The sequence below is a fragment of the Heptranchias perlo genome, chromosome 20 (assembly GCF_035084215.1).
Source record: "Heptranchias perlo isolate sHepPer1 chromosome 20, sHepPer1.hap1, whole genome shotgun sequence".
Classification (NCBI taxonomy): domain Eukaryota; kingdom Metazoa; phylum Chordata; class Chondrichthyes; order Hexanchiformes; family Hexanchidae; genus Heptranchias; species Heptranchias perlo.
In genome coordinates this window covers 12,347,556-12,353,438 of record NC_090344.1, presented here as the reverse complement: position 1 = coordinate 12,353,438, position 5,883 = coordinate 12,347,556, and the positions used below count along the sequence as shown (strand labels likewise).

Sequence of the window (5,883 nt, the reverse complement as noted above, 5' to 3'; positions counted from 1 at the left end):
TCCAACCAATAGCACCATCGAGACAAGTGAAGAGTCCACCTGCTAAACCAGTAATTCACTGAGCGAAACCTTGAGGCTGCAGTGACCAATATAAAAGGTGTCCACTGTCAGTTTACTTTTCCACAATGAATGGTTGAAGCTTGCGGGAGTGAAAATCCAACGAGCTGGTCTTCACTCTTAAACCAGCAACTGTGAAGTTAAGAGAAACGTGCCGGAGAAATACTCGATTTCAGCGCGGTGACACTGGGCCAGAATAAAGCTCAGTTAATATGATCGCCGAGTGGCGAGAGGGTGGATTTGGAATTCCTGATCGATCGCACTGCGCATTTTCCAGATCTGCTGAGAGCACCAATCCCTTCAATTCATCGCTTACAGGGACCACTCGATTCTCGGTTTCTTTTCCCTGAACTTGACGAGATCTTCAAAATTGAAAGCGACCCATATCAGAGCGAACCTCGTCACCGACATGCTCACAGATACAAAGCGGCCAAACTCTGCTTCAGTGAGATGAATGCTCGTTCAATGAAAGTGCAGATCATTGAGGTGCCTTTAAAGTCCAGATTGTTTGAACTGAACTTCATCTGAAAGCGCTTGAGTTTCAGGTGGAGTGATTTGGGGACTTCTTTTCCCTCTTTACAAAAGTTTGAACCGCAAGTGAAGATCAAAATTCGAGGGCGAAATTTGGATTTCTCCGGGGTATGAACCTTGAATCGAGAATTATATCCCGACCTCATCGAGCCCAGAAATAAATCAAGGAGATTCAGTCTAAGTAAAATAATGGTATTGGAGAAAAAAATTGGATTAAAGATAGACAAATCTCCAGGACCTGATGTTTACCATCCCAGGGGATTAAATGGAGTAGGTGAGGAAATTGTACATGCTTCAGTCATGATCGTTTAAACTCTCTTCTTTCAGGAAGTGTTCCATGGATTGAAAAATTGCCAATGTCATTCCATTATTTAGGAATGGGAGGAGAGATAAAGTAGGAAATTATAGACCTATTAGTCTGACGCCTATTGTCGGGCAGTTACCAGTATCTGTTATTAGGGAAGAGTGACTGAGCACTTGGATGAAGATGAATTGATCAGAGAAGCCGGCATGGATTTGTAAAGGGTAAGTCAAGTGTAACAAAGCAAGTTGAACTTCTTGAAGATGTAATAATGTGGTAGATAATGCAGTGTCTATGGGTGTTATATGTATATTGACTTCCAGAGGCAATCGATAAGGGACCACATAAGAGACTGTTAACAGAAATGAGATCACATGGAAATTAAAGCAACCTATTGACATGGGAAGGGAGTTGGTTTGGAGGTAGGAGACAGAGAGTAGGGATAATGGATCTGTGCTCAAATTGACAGGATGTGATTAATGGTGTCCCCCAGGGATCTGTACCGGGGCATCAGCTTTTTACTATATGTATAAATGAGGCAAATGAAGAAATAGAGAGCCATATATCCAAGTTTGTCGACGACACCAAGTTAGGTGACACAGTGAGTAATGTAGATGGGAGCATAAAGTTGCAAAGCGAAATTGATAGATGAAGTGAGTTGGTAAAACTGTGGCAGATGGAGCTTACATAGAATTAGATAGAATGTACATCACAGAAACAGACAATTCGGCCCAACTAGACTAAGCCGGTGTTTATGCTGCAGACGCGCCTGCTTCAACCCCTCTTCATCTAACCCAATGAGCAAACTCGAATATTCCTTTCTCCTCCCTGTGTTTATCTCGCTTCCCTGTAAATGCATCCATGCTTTTCGCCTTAATTATTCCTTGTGGTAGTGAGTTGCACATTGTAGCGAGCCTCATTGTAAATATGGTTCTCTTGAATGCCATATTGGATTAAATGTGACGATCTTATATTTATGGCCCCAATTTTGGACTCCACCCCACAAAATTGCAAACACCTCTGACTTCTCAAACCCTTGCATAATCTTAAAGTCCTATTTCATGTCACCCTCAGCCTTCTATTTTCTATGGAAAGAGCCGTAGGCTCTTCAATCTTTCAATATGGGGAAGTGTGAGGTCATCCACTTTGGACCTAAGCAAGATAGATGAGAATATTTTCTAACTGGTGAGAAACTAGGAACTGTGGAGGAGGAAAGATGTTTACGGGTACAAGTGCAGAAATCATGAAAAGTCAGTGGACAGTTACAAAAAAATAATTAAAAAGGCTAATGGAAATTTGGCCTTTATCTTCAGGGAGCTGGAATTCAAAGGGGTGGAAGTTATGTTACAGTTATATAAACTCTGATGAGACCACAGTTCGAGTCCTGCATTCAGTTCTCTGCACCACACCTCAGGGAGGATATAATGGCCTTGGAGGGGGTGCAGCGCGGATTCACCAGAATTATACCGGAGCTAAAATGGTTAAATTATGCGGACAAGTTGAATAGAAAATGTTTGTATTTCCTTGTGTATTGAAGATTAAGTGATGATGTAATCGAGTTGTTGAAGGTGATTAAATGAGCCAATGGTGTGTGTGTGAGCTGTGAAACAGCTTGAAATACCAATCCTCTCCACCACTGGGGACTGAGTCTTCCAACATACAGGGATTTTCACTCGTGCAAGTTTCATCCACATTTTCTGCTCTTCATTTCTCCGACCTGCTTGTTGCGCCTTTTCCTTCAATTCAGGACTTACAGGGAAAACTCGATTCTGCGGTCAATCTTCGGGTCACATGGTGAGATTTCAAATAATTGAAATCGACCCTTTTCAACCTTAATATCGTCACCGACACGTTTGACGAATGCAAAGCGGCTTCAATCGCGGTTTTGCTGCACAACTCGTTCAAAGATACTGTCGGTAATTGGAGGGTCTTTCAAGTCATGACCCGAACATCACAGTTCGCACTGCCGTTTTCCCCAAGACGCTTCAGATTCATGTGGAATGATTTCGGTCTGGCGGTTAAATCCGTAACCTTTTTACGAATCCGCCTTTGAACCCTGGACTTTAATATTTTTGATAACCGATACTAAATCGGTTTGTCCTGTACTGTACATTACTTTTTAAATATTACAGATAAGCGGAGCACTTGAGCTGTCACAGCTGTGACTTTGACTTTTCACCCTCTCCTCTAGATCTCCCCGACAACTGCCACTAATCACAATCTTCTGTCACTCTTCTCCATCAGAAAGTTCCGAGCCTCGGTTTCCAAATGAAATAACGCCCATCTCTTCAATCAACGACAGCCCAGAGAGAGTTTCTTAATTTCAGCTCCCAATTTCCCCAAATCCTCAAAGTAGCATGAAAATAATTGTCCTTAAGTTAATAATAATAACAATATAATTAAAAGTTCTTATGGTCTGGGGTTTTGTTTCAGATTCCACGGCTTTTAACGGTCACTGCGGATGTTTAACGAATCGCCTCTTGGTTGGAGGCTTCTGTGTGGGAAAGATCAGGAAGCGATAATTGAGAGACCGAGGATGAAGCTGTTTGATGGGAGCAGTGGTGACACAGACCGTGCGCGGTTCCAGTGGTGCAATCGGTCAGCGCGCGTTACTTCCACAATAATTATACACTCGAGAAACGCTGGGGTTGAGAACTCCAGCGCCGTCGAAGGTCGTTGAAACTTCTCAACATTTTGACTGGAGTTCAATGTAAAACCGGTTCCATAACGCATCGACATCTTCATGTCCCCATGTGCGCACTGAGGCTCCTCTGGCCGACCGTCTTGCAATAGCAGGTGAGAGTTTATTTGTTAAAAGGAGGGAGAGTGGGCAATTGGCGACAACTGAAATGGTAAAGCGGCCGGCACGACATCTTTAAATCGAAAGAACCAAAAACACAATTCTTCTTTCCGTGAAGCAGGTTTTCATCGGTTTGAAGTGTCGTGTCGGGAAAATTCGGGAGGTAAGTCTGCTGCCTGGTGTCACGGTGTAACGGGTGAAATTATTCAGCTTTCAATTGTTGATCGGCTGAAAGGTCGAGAGGCCTTTTCCAGCTCCCGTGTGGAACAAGTTTAGCTTTGGAGCCATTGAGTAAAGTGTTTTATTTTTATTGCTGCTGAGGAATGACAAGACATTATGTACAAACAAGAAGAATTGCAAAATCACGAGTTCGCTGTCCATGTTTCTTTCATCATGTTCAACAGAAACAAGGATTCTCCTCAACACGTTGCTGAAAATTGTTTCAAAGGGACACTCTCCCGAATTCGACATCGACAGGGATAATTCAGAGTCCGACCATGAATCTGTATGATGGAAGCTAATCTAACAGCGAGCCTGGATAGCTCAGTCGGTAGAGCATCAGACTTTTAAGAACGGGGAGTGATCTGAGGGTCCAGGGTTCAAGTCCCTGTTCAGGCGAAAACTTTTAAAATAGCTGGCAAGTTCTGCTTTTCCAGCGGAGCAAAATCAGCGAAAGGAGCAAGAGTTGGCCAGACAGTCCCTCGAGCCCACTTCGCCAATTTGATAAGGTCATCGCTGATTTTCGACCTCAACTCCACTTTCCTGACCTGTCCCCATATCCTTTGAGTTCCTTCGTGTCCAGCATTCTATCCATCTCAGTTTTGAATCTATTCAATGGCTCAGCATCGACAGCCCTCTGGGGTCGAGAATTCCAATAGTTCACAACCTTCTCAGTGAAGAAATTATTCCTCATCTCTGTACTGAATGGCCGGCCCCTTATCTTGAGATTATCATCATTAGCTCTAGACTCTCCAGCAAGGGTATACAGCATCCCAGCATCTACCCTGTCAAGCCCTCTAAGAATTTTATATGTTTCAATGAGATCACCTGATTATTGAAAACTGCAGAGAATATAGGCCCATTCTACTCAATCTCTCCTCACAAGACAACCCTCTCATCCCAGGAATCAATCGAGTGAACCTTTGTTGCATCCACTCGAAGACAAGTGTATCGTTCCGCAGGTAAGGAGATCAAAACTGTACACAGTACTCCAGATGTGGTCTTACCAAATCCTATATAATTACAGCAAGGCTTCCTTATCTTTGTAATCCAACCACCTCGCAATAAAGGGCAACATACCATTTGCTTTTCTAATTGCTTGCTGCATCTGCATGTTAACTTTCTGTGATCCGTGTGCAAGAGCACACAAATCCCTCTGAATACCAACATTTCGCAGTCTCTCACCTTTGAAAAGATATTCTGCTTTTCAATTCTTCCTACCAAAGTGAATAACCTCACATTTCCCCACGTTATAATTCGTCTGCCAACTTCTCGCCCACTCACTTAACCTGTCTGTATCACTTTGCATCCTCTTTGCGTCCTCCTCACAGCTTACTTTCCCACCTAGTTTTGTATCGTCAGCAAACTTGGATACATTACATTCGGTCCCCTCATCTCAGTCATTAATATCGATTGTAAATATCTGAGGCCCAAGCACTGATATTCACGGCACCCCACTAGTTACAACCTGCCAACCCGAAAATGACCTGTTTATTCCGACTTTCTATTTTATGTACATCAACAAATCCTCAATCCATGTTGATATATTACCCACTATCCCATGAGCCCTAATCTTGTCTAACAAACTTTTGTGTGGCACCTTATCGATTACCTTTTGAAAATCCAAATATTCTATATCCACTGGTTCTCCCTTATCTACCCTGCTATCTACACCCTCATAACCTCTAACAGAGTTGTCAAACACGATTTCCCTTTCACAAAACCGTGTTGCATGTGCCTAATCATGTTATGATTATCTAAGTGTCCTGTTATCAAGTCCCCAGTAATAGATTCTAACATTTTCCCTCCTACTATTGTCAGGCTAAATGGCTTGTCGTTCCCTGTTTCCTCTCTCCCTCCTTTCTTGAATAGCGGGGTTACTTTTGGTACCTTCCAATCCATGGGGACCTTTCTAGAATCATGGGCACTCTGGAAGATAAAACCAATGCATCCATTATCTCTGCAGCCACCTCTT

General features: G+C 43.0%; 1 non-coding gene across 1 annotated transcript; it reads left to right on the top strand.

Moving 5' to 3' along the window:
• The first annotated feature begins 4,221 nt into the window (after nucleotides 1–4,221).
• On the top strand, nucleotides 4,222–4,307 carry trnak-uuu (transfer RNA lysine (anticodon UUU)). The gene is given in 2 exon segments: nucleotides 4,222–4,258; nucleotides 4,272–4,307. It is a non-coding gene; the product is annotated as a tRNA-Lys (tRNA).
• The last annotated feature ends 1,576 nt before the right edge of the window (nucleotides 4,308–5,883 follow it).